Below are 24,482 nucleotides of genomic sequence, written 5' to 3'. Positions count from 1 at the left end.
AATGTAAATAGGATGAAATAGAAACTATTACTTCCAAACTAGAGGGTGAAATAAGCAACACAAAATATTTTTTCTTAAGTCAAGAAGGAAATATGAATACAAAAGGCAAAGAAAGGCAAGATAAATGGAAAACAAATTATGATGAAAATTTAGAGGCACACCCCCAAATACTATTTATTTCTCATGGAGGTATTATATATATGGATAGAAATGTTAAAAAAAAAAGACACAAGCATAGAGGATATTCTTTCAATTTGTGATGGTATATGAGTTGGGAGGTTACAAGAAGGAACAGGATAGGATGTAGGGACAAAGGAGAACTTCAACCTTATTTGTAATGCTCAAAGCATATACAGCAGAATGTTAATAACTAAAAACTCAAAGACGAGTATGCAGTTGTTTGTTATATTATTCTTTGTACTTTTCTATTCTGGCAGATCCTGCTTTGCATAGTTCCAAGGTGCACAAGTTTAAGTTTCTATAGTTTGGTTAGTAACACCCACCAGTCCCCCAAGGCTTAAATTCCAGTTACCACAATATATTAACTGTGAGAAATGGCATAAAGTAAAAACTTTGCTGCTTGCTGGCTCTTTAGTTCCGAAGCCTCTACATAAATAATTGATGTTCATCATGATCAATGACCAATCACATCACTTCTCTCAAAATCTATCAGTGTTTGATCATGGCACATCACTTATTAAGTTTATGTACAGACAGCAAAGCATGTAGTTGTGTTGTCTTCTTATCTCCCAGTGATAACCCATGTGAGATTTTACAAAAATGGATAATTAAAAGAGGGAATTGCTCAAAAAAGATAAAAATACATGAAAAACAGGGTATAACACTGGAAGCTAAACTCAAAATGAATGTAAATGTATTTATAGAAGAAACAGCTGACTGTGGGAATGTTTGCACTGCCCCCAGAGAAGCAAATGCCAGAGTGAAGGCGAACTTACTGATCTAAGTGAGGAAAGTGGTTGTGATGTAAGAGATGAAGATGTCCCAGAAAAACCACACCAGCAAAAAAAACTTCACATTAAAGGAACTCTAGGAGGTATTTCACGAAACTGAAAAGCAAAGAATAAAATGCTGGCAGTTGATCCAAACTTAAGAAGAGGTATGACATTTCACCAAGGCACAGAAAAGACGCTCACTATAAACTGCAAGGTATATAATAAAAGGGTGGCAGCAAGCACTGTAAAAACTACTTTTAAGATTTTAGCAAAGAAAACTTGATTTCTCTAAGTGTCTAATGTTACAGTGTACTAAGTATTAGTTTTCTTATTTTTTCATTTCTGTATACATTTATAACAGACAGCCAGAGAGTTTTTAATGTTTTGACAAAAAAGTTTTAAAGTCAGGAAACAATTGTGATTTTCCCAATTGAGTAAGATTGTTGTACATGGTGACTTTTACAGTTCCACAATGTCATGCGTTGTACTTCCAATTTTTCTCAAAGGAAGTACAAGTGAAATGAAATGAAGGCAAAAAATGAATGACTAACTGGGAAGATATATTTGCAACTTATCTCACAGATGACAGCTAGGAAAAAATGTTCAAAGGACCAGAAAAAGATAATTTACAGTAAAAGAAATACAATAGCCATTAAATGTAAGAAAAAATTCTTAATTTCATTCATAATGAGAAAAATGAAAAGTAAACTATATTGAGATGCCATTTTTTTACATCCAGGTATTAGCCAAATTCTCAAAGTTGGAAAACATACTCTGATGGCATTAAGTTTAGTGAAGGAAACATTCTTTAACATTCCCGATGGGAGGGGAAAAATGGTACGACACTTATGAAGGGCAAATTGGCTCTGTCATTCAAAATTACAAATGTTTCCTTTTGATCCAGAAATCCCAGTTCTGGAAAATTATTCTGACAACTGTATCTGATTATGATTACATAGATCTGTGTAGCATTGTTTTTATGGCAAAAGACTGGAAACAAACAAATCTATCATTTAGTTATTGGGTAAATGAACTGAGGTGTACAGACACACTGGAATATTATATTGACTCCCCCACCTCTAAATGTGGAAGCTTTTGACGGACTAACGTGAAATGATCTCCAGGATATACTGTTAAGTGAGAGAAGCAAGGTGCAGCTCATTACATATTCAGTAGTTTTCACTACACTGACCTGTCTGTAGGAATTATATATCCTCATTTGTTTATTATAAAGACACCTGGGAAGGCGCCCTGGTAGTAAAAAGGGATGGGGGTGGGGTCTGGATGAGAAGTGGGAATAAGACTTTCCAATGATAACTTTTTGTAATTACTTTATTTTTTTAAAACTGTGATACATTAATTACTCAAAATTGAATTAGCAAATGTAAAAAATTACCTACATATCAAAGACTATATTTCATAAATTGCTTTCTCATTAGACTACATTTAAAGTTTGGTATATAAATGTTTCTTAAGTTTCACCGTTTAACTTAATAAAGACTTTCCTTTACTTAATAAACAAATACATCATGGTTAATCTTGCATCTCATCATTTAAACACTCCATTAATCCCAGGTGTGTGGCTGGGGGAGGGAGGGAGTACACATAGGATTACCACAGTGAAAAGGAACCCAAGATTGAAGGAAAGAGAGTGGGACATGAGAAACCATAAGAAATGGCAATAAGGCTTCTTGTTTTTATCAGCATCAAAAGGGAAATAAAAGGGTGATCCAAAACAAGATACAACAAATCTTTAAGAAGAGAGTAAGTGGAAGAAGACAGGGAAAAAGAGCAGAAATAAAAGCAGAAGGTTAACCATGGCCATCACTGTAAGATTCCCAGTCCCACATCCTGCTACACTGACCCATTCTGAAGTCATCTAACAGAGAAATCCCCTACCCAGGGCATCTCTTTCTCCTTGGTTGGCCTTTTAAAGAAAACCGCTGCTACTAATTCGCTAATGAAAAAACCAAAGGTTTTTTCACTATCTTGTAATATTGTGGGCATGAATTATGACAGTTCCTATTTATTCTTTTCAATGGGGCTTAGAAAAAGGGCTTTCTGAGAAGTACTTCTTACCTTTTGGAAAATCTTTAACATTAGAATGAAAGTTTAAGTAGTTAACCTGCTCCTAAACAGCAACAGAAGGCTCTAAATTATCCACATTTCCTTTTTTTCTTGTCCTTTATTCGCCTTTGGCTGAGGCAGGACTCCCATCACATGCCACTGAATGACTTCCCTCAAATACAAATCACTTATTCCCTAAAGCACACACATCAGTCTAAACTGACACACCCAGGCTGATGTTGTCATCGCTAACTCAAGGGCACCCATTCAATGTTTCCGAATCTGCTTGCAGAACTGGGAGGCCCTTCCCTGTGCAGGAAGCATGAAACAAGCAAGAGAGAATGCAAGAAAAATAAAGGTTCTTCATCAGCCCTTGAGTTTAAAACTCAAGTCAAAAATGGGAAGTACATGAAATGGGCACACTGCCCTTTCTTGGGCAGGAGGAAGACAGAATAAGAACTTAGCGAGGCAGCCAGGAAGTAAATCAGATTCACGGTCACTGCAGGGAGGAACAGGTTAAGGGAAATAGATGGCCAAGAGCAGAACACTTCAGAGTAGGTGCTCCTGTCTGAATCTTGAATGGACAATGTTGGGCAGGTTATCGAGCCTCTCTTAATTTTACTTTGGTATTCTGGACAATGGATGTAATACACAGGATTTTTTCAATGATTAAATGATGAAATAAAAGTTAGGCATTCGGCACAGGGGTTGACACATGTAACAGCTAAATAAATGGTAGCTGCTGCTATTCGTGTAATTACTGTCAGTGCATAAACCCTTGTGAGGTTGGCGATTAGAGGGAAGTGTGACATGTTTTATGTTTTATGATTTTTTTCCCCTCGGTCCTTTATTCTCTCATGCAATTGTCCACAACTGGTAATTTGGAGCACAAGGTTAATACTTTGACTATTTCATCAACCAACTGATGTTGGCATGACCAAAACTGCATGTGGCCAGGGGCCAAGTGTACACCGCACACTTCTGTGGCCTCAGCGCCTAGTACCACTCCTCTGTGGCTAGCATATAACAAGCTCTCAGAAAATATTTGGTGTTGAACAAAACAATTAGCAGTCCCTTAACATCAACCCATAGTTCTTGAAACCTGGGCATGATTTCTCTGACAAACCCTTTTCCCAAGATTTTGGACTAGAGGTCCAAATAAAAGATTTATGAAAAAGAAAATTCATGCCATATTCCCACCACCCCAATGTTAACAGTTGTCTTTGACTAGGCATTCTCCAGTCCTCACCCACATTACATCACTTTTTTCCTCTGCACAGTATGGTAATCCACACTGCATTTGACCTCTGAACATCATGGGTTTGAACTCTGCAGGTCCACTTATACAAGGATTTTTTTCAATAAATATATTGGAAAATTGTTTGGAGATCTACAATAATTTGGAAAAACATCTTCTTTTCTCTAGCCGACTTCATTGTAAGAATATAGTATATCGTGCATATAACATACAAAATATGTGTTAATCGACTATTTATGTTATTGGTAAGGATTCCAGTCAAGAGTAGGCTATTAGTAGTTAAGTTTTTGAGAAGGTCAAAAAAATATATGTGGATTTTTTACTGCATGGGGGGTTGGCACCCCTAACATCATGTTATTCAAGGGCCAACTGTATTCCATATTCTGCTCTTTCACAGACTATATCCATCATGCTAATGAATACAACATTATTAATTATTAAACCAAACATCTATTAGAGAAGGTTAACACTGCCTCCTGGTTTTATTACAGATAATCCTATAGTGGACATCCTCACTTTGCTTCTGTTGAATTACTTCCACAAGTTACTGGGAGTAGTTTCTTATAATTTTTCATGGGCGAGTCTTTATTTCTTTGCCCCCAAATTCCCATAATATACTGCATAGCTCCTTTCACCTAATAAGTACTTTAAAAATAATCTGCTGAATGGGAGACAGGAGAGAGAGTCAAGAGTATAGAAGAGATTCATCAAAAAGCCCATTTTTTTTCCCAACAATGCTCCGAATAAGCTCTATGGAACTAAACAAGCATTGAATTTTTAACAGTGAAAAAAATCTCATTAGGAAAGAAAACACTTCACTTCAAAGTTAAGATGGAACGCAGATGGAACCCTGTCAAAAGGGTATTATCTAATCTCGTGAAGTGCTCTCACACTGGGGATTCCTATCCTGGTAAATGATGAGGAAGCAAACGCAAAGCCCAGGTACCTGTGTGTATGGAGAGAGAGAGAAGGAGAATCAAAGACAATGATCTACATAATGATATAGGCAGAGCATCTAATTAGAGGTTTTAGGAATCATATTCAGATCAGCCTCCTAAACCTGAGGTTGTGTAGTAGGGTAAACCAAAAAATAAATGAGCAGGCAACTGATTCTCATTACAGCTGGGTGTCGAGTGCATGGATCTCAGGTCCTAAGTCCTGATATTGCTATTTGTAAATATTTAACGAAAGGTTTTTTTTTCCCCCAGGATATCATCAACCAGGGGAACTCCTAAAGTATGTATGTATGTGTACATATGTACCTATATTGCAAATGTGCTCTTTCTTATGGCAAGTATGTGTCCTTTGGAATGCATACATGAGTACCCACTACCTATATCCAACCCAATATTTTCAAAATGCTTATCACAATGGGTTTCTATCCAGTGAAACTGCAAACTAATTAAAGCGTCGCTCAAGCTTCCTGAGCCCCTGGCTTAACCCAGTCTCCTCATCACAAATTCTATTTCATTGTAAAGCTCCATTTCTTCCCTTTTATCTCAGTCAAGAGTTATGGCTGCTACTAGCTGGAAATATCCTTGAACACAGAGGGCTTATATTATATGTTAGATGTTGTAATGAGAGCAATGATATTTATTCATTTGAATAAAAATAGTCACTCATTATAAATTATGTATTCCTCACAGTCACACTGTAATGAGTTTTTAAAATTCTATGGCCAACATTGTCAGTACTGGGACAAACTGGTATGATGTGCCTCCTGAAATGATAAAGAAGAACACAGCATTGCTGCTCTGAGATTCCTGCCAAAAATGCATTACTTGAATCCATTCCTCGGGAAACATCATTTTTCCATAAAACTGAAATACAACATAAAAGTTGCACATTTCAGGAAATTCAAATTCAGAATTCTGGTGTTTGGAGCACAAGGAATTCATTCACCTCTCTCATGAATAGTGTGTCAATGATTCCTGCTAATTAACGTTTATCAGGCATACATCTGTATGTAATCTGTTATCATATAACATCTACTATTTTAATTCTTTTTGGTTTGATATTACCTGACTTTGTTGTATGGTATCACACATACATTGTAGTGGTTTAGGCTGAATAGTGTACACAAAATATTTATCTGAAGTGCTTGGGGATTTTTCTCTTGATCCCATACATTACAACAAATGGAAATGTGTGATTTACCCTTCTGACCTCCTACATTCTGTAGGATCTCTCACCATATCATTTTCACTAATGAGTCTTCTAATTTAGTCAACTCTCTGCAGAGATGCACCAGGCTTACCTCCACCAAGAAGCTCTGAATCTCTTCCACTGCATAATAGCTTTACAGATGTTTAAGAAAATATGAATCATCTTTTTCCATTCATTTCAGTCCTAGGTCTTTGTGAAAACTTGCATGATTATTTATAGGCCTCACAAAGGTCAGCTTAAGTAATCAAGCATATTCAAAGGTAAGTCACCATGGCACCATCCTCACTGTATAGTACTCTGTACATTTAATAATGTTGTATAACAGAGTTATAAATGCATACATTAACAGTTAATTAACAATAAACAGTGATGTACTATTTATGACAGAGACACGAACGAATTACTTGTGCTTTAAAAGCCAGCATACAAATCTTCTGAAATTTGCACCTTTGATTCTGTGTTATAGTTTGATGGACAGAATGGAAACAACAGCAGTAAATAACAATAATCCTCTAATATGAATGTCACATGGATTACAAAGAGAAAATACAGTTACATTTCTAGCCAATCCAATCAATAGACATAATCTCTGGACACAGAAAAAGAACAGAACACTGAGTGCCAAATGCAGAACTTTTCTCTAGAAATATAGGCCCATATAAAGAGACGCCAAGCATCACCAACCACAGAGTCCTGTGTGGTGATGACACTTCCTACCCACCGCTCGAAGGGCAAATGCAGACTTTTATAAGAACACAGTATTCTCAAAATCCCTGTCATCCCTGATTTGTATGGAAAAAAAATAACAATCTACCACCCACAATGAAACCCATTCCCAGACATCAGTCCCTTGCACAAAAAACTGTGACCAGTTAGCTGGACTCAGCTGAATGGGCGTTTGGAATCAAACCCAAGAGAGGCCATGCAAAGGGCCAGAGATGACGCAGGGCGCACAAAGAAGCCCCTGGCAAGCATGGCTCCTTTAAGGCGCATTTCTTACTTACCCAATTACTCTCACATATGACATTTAAGGCACAGAGCAAACTGAAAACAACTTGGGCAAAGAAGGAAAGAAGCCTCAGGAATTGATCGGATATATACTCAACTTACTCGGATTATCTGATTTGAAAAAGATAATTTAGAAATGATTTACAAGGGACTCATTCAGAAACAGCACCTACCAGTGTATTTAAGACCATAAATCAGTGGAACGTGAATACCGAAGAAAAATCCATAAAGGCTAATGCACTTTAGAGCACATTTGCCTCTTAATTCATGGGAGTAAGTCATCGGCACATCAGGCAGAGGCTACCCCAACAGTCTGGGATTGTTCTTGCTAAGTGTAGCTACTATCTGTGCCTTTTGTATCGAAAGATTTTCTGGGTAAAAGTGCAAAATAAGCTCATCCTTGCAGAGCCAAATCATGTTCTCAGCCCACAGCCCTAGGAGACAATTTGCTAAACTAATGAAATAAAAAGGGTTTTGGGTGCTCTTATTTGTAATGAGTGAAATTCATGCCTAGGACTAGAGGAGAAAAGAGGTAAAAGTCATTAAGTAAAGGGAGAAAAGAAGATTATCTACCAAATTTGAACTCTGCAGGCTTGTAAACATATTTAACTTACAAAATCTCACCATGATTATATTGCAAGTGATTTGTGACTACATTTAAGCATTCCCTCCAGACTGAAAAGCACTTTAGGTAAAATGAAGTAAGCCTCTTTAAAATGACAGCTGTTTAAATTTTTTGAACATATAATTTGGAAATTGAATTAACTCTGACTGTAACTCTTAATATCAAGCAATTTTTTAAAACTAAAATATGCATATAAATAAATTAATAAATGAGGGCTACTGATACAAAACTCAGAGACAAAATGATAATCCTGCTTTATTAACAGGCCTGGAATTCTGTTTTTTATCCTTTCCATTTATGTTCTTTATAGTAAAATAATCTCTCATTTATATTTTTATAAAACATAAGGCTGTCAGAAAATCTTCAAGACCAAGAGCAACCTATTACTAAAATGTCTATCATATCATCTGGAAACCCATGTGTAATGTAGTAAATATACTTTATTTTAGCAGCTCCTTACCAGTTTGGCCTTTAAATAGTCTAATGCAAGACAGAGGGGAATCTGGCAAATCTACCTGTTGCTATGACAGTAGGTTCTGTATTAATAATTGCTTACATCTATTGAGCTCCTACCATTTTCTTACTGAAGAGCTTTATGTGGGTTCTTTCACGTAATTTTTACAGTAACTACGAATCTGCACCATTTTACATATCATTTTACATATCATGAAGCTGATCGAGCGAAAGAATAACAGTAACATTAATGACTGACAGTTATATCATGCTTGACAATATGGCAGCACTGTTTTAAGTGATCTCCATGCTTTGTTTCACTTATTCCTTAAAACATTATGAAATACTTTTATAACTGCCACTTAGAAGAAATGAAGGCACAGAAAGGTTAAGTACTTTCCTTAGGTCACACAGCTACTAAGTGATGGGCCAAAATTTGAATTTCAGTGGTTTGGCTCCATAGGCCACACTGGCCACCGCTCTATAAAATGTACTTTTCCAATATTGCTGCATCTCAAATGCTCACCCTTAGGGTTAGGACTCTTGAAGGAGGCTGGTAGGGGAGGATCATCAACAGAAGCACATGTGGAAAGCCCTAGAATGCATCTTGGTGTAATGGAAACTTGCACGGATTGAGAGGACCACAGTTCCACTAAACACAGTATTTGAATGTGCCAAAGCCCAAATTATTTCTCTTGAAATATAATAAATTTTATCTTCAGTCCTGCTTTCTTCCCTTGAGCTTCTGATCTGCATTTTTAATCACCTGTTAGATACTATCAATTGGATGCCCTCTTGGCAATTCAAACTATGCCTAAAATGGAACCATCACAGCTGCCCTACCATTATTTCAATTCTCTCCTTAGTGTTCTCTATTTTTGTACCATCCTCATTCCATGTACCCAGGCTCAAATTCAATCATCTTGCACTTCTTCCTCCTATTTTCAGCCTTGCTACTCGGGCAAGACGCCCCAGAGTTAAGAGACATTCTCTTTATATCTTATGTTCATGCATTCATTCACTTGTTCATTCCTTCATTTATTTAAGCAATACTGATTAATGTCTACCTTACGCTTTGCATTGTTCTAGGTGCTAAAGCATTCACAGTGAAAGAATCATGCCCCAAGGACTATCCTGCATGTAGCACATGATGTGATGGTGCCACCTCAATCAGTTCCATGCTGGGGCCTGAGTGGACATTTTTGGGCCTCCATTCATAACATCCAGCTCCATGATTCAGGCTTTTATTAAATGAGATGATTTAGATGAATGGACAGAACTTAATATACAAGGTTATTTCTTTCCTAGGCTTCCCTAAAACAATTCCTAACTGGTTTTGCCATCTCTAATCCCTTCCTCTGTCAATATATCTAACACAGCTATTATATTAACTTCACCACGGCAAAGAATATATATATATACACTTGGAGTTTCACGAATGTGCCCTATTCTCCCTTGCCTCCAGGTCTTTGCTTATGCTGGTCCATTTACCCAGAACACTCTCTCCATACCTCTTTTCCCAATACTTACTTGTCCTACAGCCACTAGCTTAAATATTTCTTTCTCCAGGAGACCTTCTCTCCTTTAAGTCTAGGTTGAATGCCCTTTCACTTCACCCCCACACACTCAGGTCCACAGAATATTCCCATTGAGGTGTCTAAATTCCCTTCTAGTTTGTAAACATCTTGAAGGGAGGGAATGTGTCTTGTTCATTGCAAATGATGTTTAGTACCTATCAGGTGTCAAAAAATAAGTCTAAGCTATTTTTACTTCTACTCATCAGCAAACTTTGCTTTCTGGGTACTTCCTCCACTTCCTACATTTAAAAAAAGCAAAGGAAGAAAAATGATCCTATGCCTTTTGATAATGTCTATGTGGTCTACTGCTAGTCGGTCCAGGCATTTTCTAAATTGTGGTATATATGCGAGAGTGAAGGCTTAAAAAACTGTCATTTTCACTATAACCTTTCTTTGAGGACCAATTCAAAGGTCGCTCACTCACACAATTTTCTTTGATCTCTCTAAACTTAATTTGAACCACTTTACCTCATTACATGGCATTAATCATTGTTCTATGTGTTTCCTATTAGAATTAAGCTCCTTTAGAGCAACAACTGTGCTTTGTACATCTTTGAAACATATGTGAAGCACTTAACACTATGGACACTGGACAGTTAATAAATGTCTTAAGAAATGATGATATGTTTCTATCACAACTTAGGCTTATCTTGAAAGGCCTGTCTTTTTTACAATACATACATTATTTTAAGGTTATGTTTTAGAGAATCAATACGGCTGGCCAAAAAAGGTTAAAAAAAAAGAAGGACTGTGAAAGATAAAAGAGAAGGTTGTGAAGCTAAATGATGCATGCACTATATTAAATGTATCGATATGAGGCATTTTAAGGCAAACTATGAGCAAATCAAAGCCTGGTCACATTCCTGGTAATGTGAAATTTGGTGAGGTATTTCATGTGCCAGAAACATCAATTGTGAGCCTGTGGGGATGAAATTACAGTATAGGTTTGCTGGAAGAGACAGGCTGGCCACTTGGTATGCTCCTTCAACTATTCCTCCAGTGGGATGCATTTCATTATATTTAATAAATGAATGCTTTGGAAAACTCAGTTTGAGTTATCTCTAATGAACCTATTTGGCAGTAACCTTTTTCTGAACTTAACTTATGATTATTTCTTGTTCCACTCTTACGTTTATTATCTCCTAACTGCCAAGTGCACACAAAGTGCTCTAAGAAAAAGTACCTGGAAAATAGTGAGTGATCCCCTAACCAACAACTGTGATAATGAGTGAATCACAGCCATTTCTCTACTTTTATCACCTTTTTTCACATACTTGATTATTTCACGAAGCCATGATAATCTTCTTCTATGACTGCTGGTTCCTTTCTCTGCTCCCACATCCACACTTTCTCACACTGGTATCATAATTATCTTACAACAATATTCACAAAGCTATTTTCCATATTGGCTCAAAGTTCTCTTCAAATTTACCTCTTACAGAGCTCTTCCCTATTTGGAAGAGATTATCTGCTTTCTTGAGTCTCCCTTGTGGCCATCCGTTGCCATATCACACTCTCAGGGCTTTCACATGACACAATGGGCTGGAGTAGCATCAACTTAACATTGAAAGTGAACTAAGCTCAACATTTCTTGGCCATCTCAGCTGGTGTCATACTATTACTGTCATACTTCTTTTCAGAAGACTCAGTGTCATTTCCTTCTTTATAGTTAGTTTCATATTTAGGTCCATTTACTAAGTAGGAATTAAAACCTTTCTAATTCCTACTATTCTATTTTATTCAAGTTCCCGTATCCTTTGTAAGGCTACATCAGAGTTATAAATTCTGCTAGCAGATTGGAGCCACAGAAAAGTATAGTTAATGACATTTGTACACAGAATAGTACAGAAACAAAATATAGCCTCCTGTCTAGCTGATTACTTGTAGGTGAATGTCTATCAATCACATAGGCATTAAAATGATGGAATATATATTTGCAAAAAGAAACTAGACCCTATAGAAGAATTTCAATTGCAATACTATCAGTTCCTATACAACTGATATTCCTCTGGATTGAGCTGATGACAAATATCTAAAAGACAAAGAACATAAAAGAGCTGTGCAACAGTCCAGCTCTGCAATCAGGTGACTCTGCTTACTGAGTTAACTTTTGGGCTGATTGTTGCTACTAATTTCAGCTGAATATGCAAGAGGCAGCAACCCTATGGAAGTAGTTCAAATATGTGCTTCTGTTGATATAAGCCCTGGTTTCATCTAAGAAATGATTCCTGTGTTCAAACAATGAAAAAAAAAAAGGAATACATGGTTTATTGTAATGCGAATAAGAAGTACATCTTAATGGAAAAAAAATATCTCAGAAAACTACTTTGTTTAATGTGAAATCTGTGAAAAAAGCTTCTAGCCCATCAGAATGGTAGCCAGTCTCCTCTGACAGTTTATTTTCAATGATAGTATACATAAAATTGTCCATTTTTATGAGGTCAACAATGAAAAATTATGGCCATAAGCATGATAGCCACAAGACAAGAGTTTTGCATTTAGCATTTAATTATTCAGATTGCTACTGTGTGCACTTGTACTTATTAATACCTGTAAATGTCTTTATATCAATTCCCACATGCATATTTTGTTTTGCCAGCTATATAATAAGCTCTTCTTGGACAGGAGATAGTCACTGTATTTCCTCTCTTTTTAAAAGTATGCAGCAACACACATTTTATTATATTTCTGACACATTCTTGGCAATAATCCTTCACGCAAAATCCCAGGAACAATCTGAAATATGATGTAAACCTCCCAAACATCTAACTAATTAATTCGATTAACATTTCCTGACCACATATAGGCCATGCCCTAGGCGCCGGTGATGCCAAGTCCTGTAAGTCAAGTGGATACATGATGATCTTTCTTGTCTAAGGCACATGTTGGCACATACAAAGGACTTTCACATACTTGAAACTCACTCAGCTTTGGGGGCTGTTTTGACAGTGATAATTACTGTATCACCATTTTACAAATGATTGCAATTCAGACAAGATAAGTAATTTGCTGAAGGTCACACTCCTATCCAGTTTTAAGATAGTATCTTCAACCTAGATCCAGATCTTAATTAGTTTACCATTCTTTCTTCTATACCATATTCTAAAAACGGCAAAGCCCACAGGCATGGAAATTCAGGAGAAAGTAAAATAAATGGTCAAAGATTCAATGATTCTAGAAAATTTCCCAATGTGCTCATTTCCAGGGATGGAAAGGCATATTTTTCACAACTAACTCTTAGATATTTTGGTAGTTCTAAAAACAGTGGCAAAGGCAAATACATAAAACTTTGTTGGGAAAATGAGTAGGCAAAATGCATGTACAAAAAAGAGTGACATGACAGGATCCTCTACTACTGGTGTGTTTGTTTCTCCAGGATAGGGCTGTAGAATGCGTCAATTCATGACATCAGGGCCATACGCAGGCCGGAAGAGCTGTGAGAGATTGGCAGTTTTAAAGACTCAGTCGTTAGGCCAAGCACACTGCCAGCATCTTTTGCCTCTTAGTTCAGTGTTGTATCCTTCCAATGATGAGAGTGAAAGAGTAATTAGACTAGGTGGGTTTCTCTTTAACCTGGTTGGCCATTTCTTCTAACAGCACAATTACCCTGCTAATGAGATTAAACCTAGTTTAACTAGAGGATTATTCCACAGCAGAGCCCCCGCCGACTCCAGGTCCCAAAGGATCCATCGTTCTGGAGATGCACCCATCTAACATTCATTTGCCTTAATGAAAGCCAGGCAGGAGAATTGGGCCTGCACAGTTGCAAAAAACACAAGAGCTTTTGTTTATCCTGAAAAAGAGCCTCATTTATTCAATCTGAATCTTCCTAATACCCAGTGAAATATTTATTAATGACTATCAGCACAGCAAGCCAGAAAGTCTTATTTGCATTAAGTTAAACTATAAATAATTAAAGGTACATTTCCTTCCTTCAGTCATGGTCTCAGAAAAAAACTTCAGTAGCATGAAGAAAAAAAATAGACCATTAGTGAAATACAATGTATTAAAAGTTGAAGGTGGTAGATCTTTTGCCTACCCTTGGACTACATGGGTCACTTCTCAATGATACATAATTCATTATCCTTTTATACTCACTTCAGTAGAGGTGACAGAATGAGACACTGATAATTTTTTCTTATTTCTGTTGGTTAGGATTATAGGAAACATCTGTGCTCTTCATCAGGTGGGATCTGATAAAAAAATTAGTTCTGAGCAGATCTGGGTATCCATTTATCCATGTACTCACCACACATTTAGTGTGTCTACTGTATGTCTGGCACCACTAGATAATAAGAATGAAGAAATGACAAAGCAGAGAACCTGCTCTTAAGACGGCTGAAGCTAGGCAATGTTGAGTCCAAACCACAGCTGACACCCCATTGCTGGTCATGAAATAAATTCAAGGGTTGCAGTTGGCACTGAGAGAGACAGGGCTGAGGGTGGACGGAATTGGATAGAAAATTTCAGGATGTATTACATTTTAATGTAAATATTGATTTGTGTAATCTATATTGTGTGTGTGTGTGTGTGTGTGTGTATTTTTGTATTTATTTAGGTTTTTTTTAAGACATACATGTAGGCATGTACCAGGTCCCGATGTAAAATACAATTTTCACTGTGAAAACAATGTATGAAAGCCACTGCTCCAGAGATAAAAAAAAACTTAAGAATTATACTCTCGACAGGCTAAAGCACAAACGGTACAGACCCCTTTGCAGTCTGTTTACACACCTTATCCCCTTACCTGACTCGGTCTTTTGAGGGTAGGTTATGGGTCAGCTTTACCAGTGCGTTCCCCTCAGAGACAAGCACAGCACATTAGCAGAAGCTCCGTGACCTTCCGATTAAAGTGGTAAGTTCAGCTCGCTCTAAAAACGGTCATGATGTAAACCAGCTAACTTAGGTCTGTGTTTAGCTGAACATACGTGAAGAAAATATACATTCATTTGCTGTTGGCCAGCGTTTTGATCATCTGTGTTTTATCTTCTCTACCCATGACTGAGCTAACTTCAGTTGTGCAAGCTCTGATTAATTCATAGCTCTCGGTCTCTACCTTAAGGAAGTATTCAGAAATTACAAACAATATTGCTGCTAAGACAAATGGTACCTCTTATTGGCTGAATCTGCAGTGGTGCAGTGGGAGGGAAGTAGGCCTACTAAGGAACAAATATAACATACTCCACCAGAGAACCTAAGACATACAGAGAACACAAGCATGAGGGGATGCTAGTACATAATGTCTAGCTCACAGTCAACAAGAAGAAAATAATTTCCAAATACAGTCCATGCCTCTCATCTCATTGCTGCCCTAGGAAATTAGCACAGGAATAAACAGCATGGTTAAGAGAGCAGTAATGAGTGAAAAGAGAGCCGTCTCCATGCCGTCTCATCACCCCGGCCCCGGGTCATGCCTTCCTCATCTGCCCTCACCGTGTTCAAGCACCTGGTGGGTGTCTGCCACGCTGCATGTGGCTGTCATGTAACCATTCTGTTTTCAGCTGAAAAAAGATGGGCTTGATGAGCTTTGAACAACTTGGAGCCTTGCTATTCCCTAAGGTAATTTTTGCAAGTTATGGAAAAGGAACTGGAAAGGAACAAAAGCATGAGATGACCTTCAAATTTTTTTAGCTTGCTCTCTGACTTGAGAAGTTAGGCATGACTGACACTTTGTAGTCGTGTTGATAGAGAACAGACAATGCCTATTAGGTCTCCACACTGGGAACAAAGGCTTCAATTAGATGTCAACGCGGTCAGTTACCCTGGTCACCTAAACCTGAAAGCAATGACAGGGTGACGTCCATGAAACGTCCCCAGGGATGCAGTTCCTTTTGATTATTGTCCCTAAGGTTGTTTGAACTTCAGAAACAAAGGAAAGAAAACTGCATCAGAGACATGGAAGTTCAGTGCAGGAGTATTATTTAATAATATGACTATTACTTAATACCATCTTATGAGAGAAATAAAGGGATGTTATTAAAACAAAACAGAAAAACGTTTATTCTTGGAGTTGTGAATCTTTCATCCTGAGCATCATCAGGAGAACCAAAGTGATTATTTCAGGTCTGGATAGGGTGAAGGAAGACTCCCTTCCTCTTTGGTCAATTACTTCTCTAGAAGGCATTATCACTAATTGCAGAAGGAATCAGAATAATTAAAAACTGGATCACTGAAGGATATATATTTATTCAAATGTACATATCTCTACCTATCTAATCTAAATATGATTTTAAGAGAATCCAAAAGGGATGAAAACCAAGCAATAATCATAATGTTTCAAATTTGTCTTCAGGATTTTTGAGTCATTTTCATATTCATGACCAATTTTAATGCCACCAACAGCTTATAGTGCTTCACTGGGGAAGTAATATTTACCTCTAGGGATAAATTTAGAGAGGCAGGAGGAATATAAGACGGCTGCCTGGCTGGCTGGCTGACAGTATATTTCAAAAAGTTATAGCTAGCTGATTCACTAAATTTCTCGGTATTTAACCCGCTCCTTTGATTGTTCATTATTCCCTTTGCATTGCTTTAATGAGATCAAGTAAGATGAAAAGGCAACAAAATCATTTCCAAACTAGACCCATCTTTATGCCTGGTCTGTACTTCTCCAATTTTTATAACTACACCTGAACTAGTCTTTCCCATTCCCACTTCACCATCCATCTGCGTTTCACCATTAGATTAATCTACATTAGACTCATAGTGATTATCCATTTCTCAAAAACCTCCAGGGGCTTCTACTTCCATCACATGAATCTAAAATTCTCTCTGGCTTTCATGGCCATCCTATGATCTGGCCCCCTTACGTTCCTACATTTCTGCAGGATGTTTATTTCCTTATTACTTGCAAAGTCATTCCAGCCTCGGACCTTTCACTTATATATCCCCACTCATTTAGAACACCCCTCATTTCAGTGAAGTTTTAGAATACCCGTATTTAAGATACATGAAATCACCAACACACAGGCAAAGAGAGAGTGCAATGTAAACAGAGCAAGGGGCTCGGCTGCCATTCTATTTGACAAGAACATGTCCCAGGGTCAACGGGACAGGGGGACACGAATCCAGGCCCCTCAACTAGGTTCAGCTCCAGGCTGCCCTCTGTGGTGTCAGAATCTAGCTACTCTGAGTTTGAGTATGTCATCTAGTATTTTAGAATATGTATTTTAATGCAATGTAATGCTTATTATTCACAAGGTGAATATTTCTTTTGGAACTTGACCACGGAGAGGGAAAGAAAAACTGAAGGAAAACACTTGCTGTACCTTACTTACCACACTGAGATAGTAATTCATCTCCAACTTGCTAAACAATTTCCACAGGTAAACATGACAATATCCAATATACACCTGAGGTACAGGAATAGAACCTACCATGCATAAATGATTGGAACTCTGCGCCACAGCCTACCTGAATTCTTCCTGTCTTTTAAAAGCTCAGCTTCAGGCCTCTCTCCAGCTTACATTACACCCCCCCCCACCAGGCCTCTCTTAGCTTTCATAGTCCAAGGAACACAATTATATGTTTATACCTCATCTTCCACTGTCCCCTGTTATTTCTCATGCAATCATCTCATCCACCTATATTTCCATTTCTCTGAGTACAGAGACTGTGCTTTTATTATTACTATTTTTTTATATTTCAATGACTCCCAACATACTGTGTCACTCTTGTTAAGAACTCTGTGATGTGGTCTTTTGGAGAATGCAGTGTACAGAAGGGAACCCAGGCTCTGGGGTCAGGCAGGCTTGGATTGGAATCTCAGCTCTCTCAGGTATTTAACTACAAGACTTCCCTGATCCCCAGGCCCCTCATCTACAAAATAGGGGAATAATACCTTCCCTTGAAGGGTTACTGCAGTTTGGCAGTGATCCATGTTACTGCCCTAATGCCTTTTACTCACTCAGTGTATAAAAGCAAAGTGCCTGAAATATAGTAGCACTCTTTATATGGCAGGTAATACTCTGTTAATTCATTTGTCCATTTATTTGTAAATGTTCCAACCAAATAAATAATAGAGTATTTGTATCATGAACGTTCTGTCATGACTGAATCTCTTTAAGTAGGAACTCCTCCAGAATTTTAAATGACTCAGTTTACAATAATGGAGATCTCGAGAGTTCACTTGTAGCTTGCTAACAGTACCTTATGTCTATGTACCATTTAGAGTTTACAAAACTCGTTCACACACATTATCAGTCTTTCCTAAATTGCAAACAAGAAATGCTGGGAATCTTTATCAGGCAAGGGACCTGGCAACACCTGGTGTCTTGGAGGCACCACTGATGAACATACTGAAAATGTGCTCTGGGCCTCTGAAAATGCTGCTCCCACGGCCTGGGCTGCTCTCCCTCCAGACACTCACACAACCCCACCCTTCGCCATACACACACACTTCAGCGAGCTCTCTGCACGCAGCCATCTGCTGACGGTGCCCAGTGAAGGCCTGGCATCTAACAGAGCTCCCAGGCACTCTCCAGCTCCCTTAACTGCCTCTTTCTCTTTAGAATTTATCATCATCTGATACACACCTACTTGCTGATGGACTTATTTTCCATGTGCCTCATGAGAACCTAAGCCCCACTAGGGCAGGGACTTAGATGAGTTCACACAGTGTGCCTACAGCCTAGAAAAGTGCCTAACACACGAGGTGGTTGCTGAATCACCGTGAACTCGCTGGATTCCTGTCCAGCTCTCTCCATGAACTCCAAGGCCTAGAAAGTCCATGTTATCATTCTCACTGAGCCCATTATGGAAATAATGGAAGCAGTGTCTTTACTACTTCATTCCCATCAGATTCACCCCAGCCAAGTGTCTGGAGAAGAAGAAATCTCCAGAGGTCAGTTCAGCTTCCAAATTCTCCTATTTTGCCCATCCCACGGGTCCCCTGACCACCAGTGGTGCCAGGCAGTAAAACTGGGATCTGTGCAAGAAAAGAAGTGCTAATGTAACCCAGCTCTAGACCTTGTCACAGCTCTGTGATGCCTCATTGAGTCTACTGTTTGTTGATCATACCTGAAAAGTAAGAAAAGTGTCTTACGACATTACTTGGGCAGAATAGCTTAACATTTTTTTTTCTTGAATTATCACCAGTAGCACTTTCTTGCATCTTCAGATCCTGCAGCTTTCAATCTGGCCCCCTGTAAAAACTAACATATGCTCACAATAAATCTTTAAAATGGCTCTATTAATAGAGTGGCTGTGGTGACAGTTTTATAAATGGGCCCCATCTTTATGCAAACTGTGTTTTATTCGATTGCACTATAATGATTTGTAATAAGAATACAGAGATGAATTCTTAGGAACACCAAATGTTCCTAAGCCGGCCAGGGGTTTCAAAGCCCATGAATTCTGCATGGCAGACTATGTATTCCGGGAACAACAGACATCATCAGATTAGTTTTGCTACAGTTGTATGCTTCTCTGCCTGCTTTTTCCAATCAGATAATAACAGTCTAATAACTGGCTTTGTGTCTGTCAATCCAATTACTTCCTATTTGGGATATGCTGACACTCCATTAAATTGGCAGACAGATGGCAGGGTGTTTCATTACCCTCCGACTGAATAATTAGCTTCCTGGGCACATAACTAGGGAATGAGCCCATCTATGAAGTCAGGTGTTTTCCCAATAAACCCAGAGATATTCATCGCTAAAAATCATCTTGTTAGCCTGATGTTATGTTGATGACTGCCTATAATAGACAAAGCCATCGTGTTTACCCTCAGTCGACTTAGGAGCCTTTCTTGGGCAGTCTTCATGGGGAGGGGTGGGCCCGGGCTGGGGTGGGGGTGGGGGTGGGCCCGCGGGTGGGCCCGCCCCCACCAGGCCATATTTCTTCTCGAGGCCTCTCCTCCCTCCCAAGTCTGACTGGTATCCACTCCAAAAATAATACAACCTCAGCTTGGGATCCAAATGATGTCACCTTGGGAAAGCAAAACTATGCTTTCATCTGACCTGATCTCATTAAGAAATTAAAGGAGTATAGCATTGACTAAACTAAGCTGCCTATGAAGAAAGTCAGCTAGAATTTAACTGAAAACTTTTAAGGCTAGAGAGAACTTGGTGCCTACAGTAAATTAAAATGCAATCCTAAGAATTTTAATGAAGTCATCTTATATATATAAATCTTCATAGGAGGCTTACAATTAAGAAACAAGAATTTAAAAGGAAGCACCATCATATGTCTCCCATATTCTCCACTTTACCATATTGATTAGCATTTAACAGGTGTACCATAAACTCTCTGTGAATCAACTAAAGGATGTTCCAAAGAAGTTAATAATCATCAAGATATTGATTACTTAATATTATAGGCAAGGCGTCGACATAACATTAGGCTAAAAAGATTATTTTTAGTGATGAATATCTCAGGAAAAACTATGATATAGTTGGTGAAATTAATGCCCCCAAATATAATGAGTTTAATCCTAAAACCATATATGGTTGACAGAGACCCTTTCCCTCTCCTTAAATAGTTTTGTCACAAATGTCTCACCATTATGTTCAAATTCTAATGAAATATCTGGCATTTTAAACTTTACATAGGTTAGAACCTCAGAAACAAAAAAAGAAAATTACTAAGGAGACAGTATGATGTCATGGAAAGAATACAGCCAAGGAATCGATTCCAAGCTGGCTGCGCTGTCTGTAGCTGTGTGATCCTGGGCTTCCGTCCGCTCACTAGATGAACCTCACGGACCCTTTGAGTACACACGGCACATCCCATGATTCACTGTGGGATGCTGGCATGATCTGGCCTCCTCCTCAGCTGTCCTCAAAGCTAAGAGTAATTCCCTCCGGGCCCTAAAAGGGACGTGGAGTACCACACCTCTCTCATTATCAATGCTCATTTCCAGAAGCGACAAAGTCTAATCAGCTCCCTCCTGCAGGCAACAGAGGGTGAACATACTAAAACAGCACTAAAAGCAAGGAGACATTCGGGTGTAGAACCACTCAAGTGGACAACTTTATAGCCCTTTAATGAGGATTATATTTTTTCATAGTTGAGGTTAAAGGGAAAAGCAGGCCCATTAAGCATTGTCTTCCCTTTTCTAAGTGTCTTCATCCCTTATTTATTGAAGGTACTAGTTATATTCAATAGTAATTTCACATGAAGTTGCTTGTGTGAGACCTGATTTTTTTTTAAAGTTCTTTGAATACATGGTCTCTTCGAGCATCTAAGAAAGCACTCACCATGACTCGTTGTTTCAAAAAACAGTGATCAGACTGGGAGATGCTCAGTCGATGCAGCCAAAGAGGGCAGCTACTGACGGAGGGAAAATGACCAGTGGCAGCTGGTTGTGACACATTCTTGCTATTATCAACGGCTGGCACAGCTTCCAATGAAACTAACACTATGACGGAAGGAACACGTGGGCTGAAAGAATTGAAATCTGAAGGAGCTGAATTGAAGGTAGTGCCTCTCGGGTGGTAAGAGATGGAATAGCCTAGTAACCAAACCTCAAAATTGGGAAAAAGGTGATTTAATTTTGAGAATTTTAAACGAGACTCCAAAGACTGAATATTAAATGAGAACTCCAAAGCAGAAGATGTTGGCTTGACTTCCAGGTTCACTCAGGAGGCCAGGAAGTGTCAATGTCATTAGTACAGCCGACAAGGGGCGAGGCTGCCACTTGCTTTCTAAAGTAATTAACCACATAAAACGGGAGAGACATTTAGTCTATGAGTCACCTGGAAAGCAAAGATGAAAATGCCAGCCTAGTTAATGAAGTCACCTGAATATATATATGATATGGTATCTCTGAAGCATTATTTTTCTAATTAGGAGTCAAGAACACTAGAAGCCTCATGAAGGATTCAAAGGTGATTATAGAGACTGTAAAAAAAGAAAAAAAACCCACTTAGTAGCAAAATCATGGGCAGGATATATGAGGTGAAATGGTTTCTCACGTTCAAGGTCCGCCAGTGCAACTCCTCAGCCACTCTCCCACTGAGTCAGGAAGCCTACGAAGACCTACAAAACGCCAGCAGGGCATTTTCACTGTTGTTAGAAGGGTAAAGAAAAGCCAGAAGTCCCCTTAGAGATGAATATTTGAGACTCAGTTCAAAAGTAAGGTGGCACCTGACAGATACAGTCAAGTTATCAGAGTTAACAGATTAAATACTGCCCATGTTAGAGTCTCTTCAAATCTGGAATTAAAATCATCGACGAAGATGATACAATGAGGTGAACAGGCTGCTTGTTCAAGCTACCCTTTGAGGTTTTGAGGCTCCACTTTGAGGAAAACATCTTCATTTGCCAATTACAATGTTGTGCTTGCTTTCCTAGTAATCAGCATATTTTCACAGGTGAAGAAGAAAAAAGGGTGGGGATAGGGTGGGAAAGAAAGAAAGCCTCCAAAAATCCAAGGGAATGCGCACCGTCACCTCTCTTCCTCACACCAGTCCTGCTCATGTGGCCAAGGCAAGGAGAACACCCTGGGAAGGTGACTCACATTTGGCTCTGTCTACACAACAGCCTCCAAAGCCGCTCAGATGACCTAAAGTCGACTACTGCTTTTGATACCAGCTCCTGAATAACTGTAAATGTATTTTACTTTATACACTTTTTAAGAGCATCAAAGTTGTCAGTTTTTACAGTTCCATTTCCATTTCTGGATAAAAATGCATAGTCTACAATAGCTCCACTTACGGCTTCATCAAAGCATGGTAATTTGTATTTCTGCTTTGTGAACAATTTTCTTCTGTAGCAGACTTTCTTTTTTCATTTTCCATATTTTTAAAAAATGAAAATGCCTTAGTTGTAAATAACATCATCACTTACTATGGACAGTGTATAAAGTATGTTTTGGGGCGTTTTAAATATGAAACATTATGGGCTGTTTGATTCTGATCTGAGTAAAAGCAAACGTGCAGGTCCTAGAAAGTGCATCTAAAACTATGGGAGGGACAAAAGGAATGGCAGCAGATGTCCTAAACCAAGGTCCTTAACCTGGGAATCACCTGGTGGAGCTGGGCATGCAAGTGTTTCTCCAGGGTTCACAGCTGTCATCAGATCTTCAAAGGCAGCTGTAACTCCCCCAAATTCCTTAGTCACAAAATTCCCCTCAACAGTCTCATCTGCATATGAAAATAACAATGTTTGATTCAGTTTCCACATGTCTTACATAATAAAAATAAGGAACTAAGTATAGAGGTAAGTTTTATTTAGAGCCACCAACATTTGATTTCTAAATCTTAGATAGTATTTTTATTTCTGAAAGAGTAACTATATAAAGAAACTTGCTCTGTATTAGATAACTTAGTTTGTGTCTTTACCCTGCTGTTCAGCTTGGAGCAGGCTAACTAACTTCTCTGGACCCTAGTTCAGAAATGTTGAAACTAGTTTACACATCCAGAACTTAATTTACTAACTTGTTCTCACTGACATTTTGTTTTGAAATATTTTTACTAACCAAACTGCTTTTGTTAAACAATAATTTATTTCTCCTTTAAAAAATTAATCCCAGTTTCTATAACTGCCAAAAGAACTTCTTATCAGTTCTTTTTCTACCCATTTATACATCCATCCAAACAACAAATATTAAGAGACCCTATTCATGGAGCTAAGGACAGGTACCTGAACTAAGTAGGTTCAGCCCCTACTTCTATGGAGCCTATGGTAAATGCTTCATCTTCATCTGATATATGCCCAGCCAGAATATAAATATGCCTATTTATAATATTGCAGCCATATAATGATATAGTTCCAGGGGAGGCATGTTCCAGGCCCAGGACAAATAAACTAGTGAAACCGGTGAAGCCGAAAAATGGCTAGGGAAGGGATAAAATGGAAGAAACCCATTTATTGCTCAGAGGAGGCCTGGCTCTGTTTGTCCGTCTCTAGCAGTCACTTGCTCCACTTCTCTCCAGTCTTGGTATGCACCTGCCTCTCCTCTAGCCCCTTCCACAGATAAATTCCACATAGCGAGCCCTGGCAACTGACAGGTGCCAGTCCAACTGTGCAACAGAGGGAAGGAGAGAACAGCTTCTCTCCATTCCTTGTCCCTGGAGGCTCCAAAAGAAACACCTATTAACATGGAAATGGATTAAAGCCAACAAGGGATTCTGCAAATATTGCAATTTTACCCCACAACCTACCCCTCCAGAATCCTTGCCTCTCAATCTACTCACTCTGCATCTTCCACAATTGCCCCTGTGCAAGAAAGCTGGAGCACTGTAAACAGCAGAAATACAGGTAGCAATAAAATCATGATAATCCGCAAGCCTGAGGAGCCAGCTAGATTCAAAGTCCTACTTAGATTAAATCCATAGCATGTCCATTCCACAGGAGGCCAGCAGCTAAACTGGTAGGAAGCTCTGTGCATGCTCAGCAAGAAGCAGCTGTAACCAGGGGACTGGCCCAAGCTG

The 24,482-nt window shown here is 38.6% G+C and overlaps 1 protein-coding gene across 2 annotated transcripts in view; it reads right to left on the bottom strand.

Annotated features, from left to right (window-relative positions):
• The window catches only part of EXOC4 (exocyst complex component 4), a 797,616-nt gene that overhangs the window by 220,453 nt on the left and 552,681 nt on the right, over positions 1-24,482 (bottom strand). The gene's annotated exons all lie outside the window — the stretch shown is intronic.

The sequence above is a fragment of the Manis pentadactyla genome, chromosome 7 (genome assembly GCF_030020395.1).
Source record: "Manis pentadactyla isolate mManPen7 chromosome 7, mManPen7.hap1, whole genome shotgun sequence".
In the NCBI taxonomy this organism is placed as follows: Eukaryota; Metazoa; Chordata; class Mammalia; order Pholidota; family Manidae; genus Manis; species Manis pentadactyla.
This window is presented reverse-complemented; position numbering and strand designations above follow the sequence as displayed.